Source organism: Hemitrygon akajei, chromosome 2, assembly GCF_048418815.1.
Source record: "Hemitrygon akajei chromosome 2, sHemAka1.3, whole genome shotgun sequence".
Taxonomy (NCBI): Eukaryota; Metazoa; Chordata; class Chondrichthyes; order Myliobatiformes; family Dasyatidae; genus Hemitrygon; species Hemitrygon akajei.
Window position 1 is genome coordinate 173339499 of NC_133125.1, and position 2094 is coordinate 173341592.

A 2094-nucleotide genomic window follows, 5' to 3' on the forward strand; every position below is an offset into this window, starting at 1 on the left:
GTATCCGGATGGAGAGCATATCGGCTGAGGAGTTTCGGTCTGAGGGAACGGGAGGGTAGTCTTGGACCGCTGTTTTGGGACCTCACCTGGGCTGACGACGTTTAGCATCTGACTCCAGGACGCACACTATAGCGGGCCGCAGAACTCAACGACGCTCATCTCGGCCGGATGGAGCATCGGCTCCCGGCGCAGGTCGCTCCCGAAATGGCGGTAGTGCTGGCAGTCAGATACGTGGTCGGGAGCGCACCGCTCGTTATGATCGTGTGGGCGTGAGAGGCCACGTTTGCAACAAAGATTCTGCATTTGAGATTGCGAGCAAAAGTGCGCACGTGAAGGTTTCACATGGAAGAGCACGACTGTGTGTGAATGCTAGTAACGGAGAGGGCACGTTTGGCCCAATCTCAGTTGGACAGTGGATATGGCTGAACAATTCGATAGAAGAGCGTTAAATAAAGGCCATGTATACGCGGCAGTGCAGCTGTGTGTGGGGGAGAGGGGGTAGGGTGGAAGACTGACATCATGTGACTGTAAATGGTGCACGAGTGTTTGAAAATGAGAGAATGTCATGTATGTATATGTATATGAGGAACTGTGCCAACATATGTATCTGCCCATTTAATTAATTAGTGGCTGGATACGTTTCTGGGTAATATTTTGTTAATGTTATAGTGTGTGTGTGTATAAGTGTGAGTATCCAGGAGGGAGGAACGCACGGCCGGGGTATAAATACCACCGGGCTGGAGAGGCCCGGGGATTATCCCTGATGACTATGGCAGAGTGTGTCAACGAAACGACGGTTGTAATTGATACCTTTACCCGGCTGGAAGCCCGAGAAGAGTTTAATTGTATTTTACGCCGGGCACGGACTAGATCCTTTTTGACCATACGGTGCATTCATCTACCTCAGACAAACCTAATGCTTATGCTAACAACACACAGAAAATGCTGGTGGAACACAGCAGGCCAGGCAGCCTCTATAGGGAGAAGCGCTGTCGACGTTTCTGGCCGAGACCCTTCCACCAGCATTTTGTGTGTGTTGTTCGAATTTCCAGCATCTGCAGATTTCCTCGTGTTTGCTCTAATGCTTGTGCTAATTGGTCTGGATCAAACCCAGTAAATATTGTTTAGAACACAGCAGGCTAGGCAGCATCCTAGGCAGGGTGCTGCCTAGCCTGCTGTGTTCCACCAGCATTTTCTGTGTGTTGTTGTTTGAATTTCCAGCATCTGCAGAGTTCCTCGTGTTTGCTCTTTAAATCTTGTTTAGCACCGTTCTGACCAAGTTCAAGGATGCCTGCAGACCAGACTGGTATTGTCACTTTGCCAAGCGCATCCAACATGGTCACAGGCATAGTTGACCTGTTGACTGTTGGGATATTTACGCACTCAGAGAGTTGGCATATTAATTTTGGGTGCAAGTGGGATCTATTGTCCCCAGAAGGTTTGGGAGCATTCTTATTCATTGCTTTGTCCGAGGAAAGGAGTTTGTGCATTCAGATATGCCGAAGTTTAACTTAGTGGAGACATTGTCAGCCTCACCATATTGAAATAACGAATGTCATTGTAAATCCTGAATTGCATTCAATCAGCAACTGTTAACTCTGATCTTAAGGGTTATACTGTAAACGTCACGTTCTGAGCCTTCCAGCCTCCTTGTTGCTCCTGCACTGACACCTCGTGGTCGCTTTCAGAATAGCAACATACAACGATTCCATGTATGGCAAATATACAAATTAGCACTTGCAGCAAATTAACGCAAAAAATTACAGCTGCGGCCCAAGAAGAACAGAAAGTAAGAATGAACTTCTACGTTTTCTTCTTGCTTAATAAGATAATGCAGAATTACGGACATGGATCTCCCGAAATGGTGTGTCAGCTTTAACTGAAAGAGTAAGGTTTAAGATTGGATCGTCACGTGGAGGTGTGATCAAACATACTTACCTGGCAGGGAACCGTCGGTGATCAGGAAGGCCGAGGTTCCAGGACGAGGCTATCCCATTGCACTCCGGGTGTGCTGACGCCTGCGATATCCCCGAATGCGGGATACTCGACTGCACAATTTGTGGTTGTGGGGGACTGCGTTCGCGCTCTCCCCTG

The 2094-nt window shown here is 48.2% G+C and overlaps 1 non-coding gene across 1 annotated transcript; it reads left to right on the forward strand.

The window, feature by feature from the left end:
* The first annotated feature begins 1930 nt into the window (after positions 1–1930).
* LOC140722608 (U1 spliceosomal RNA) lies at positions 1931–2094 on the forward strand. The gene has a single exon (XR_012097686.1). It is a non-coding gene; the product is annotated as a U1 spliceosomal RNA (small nuclear RNA).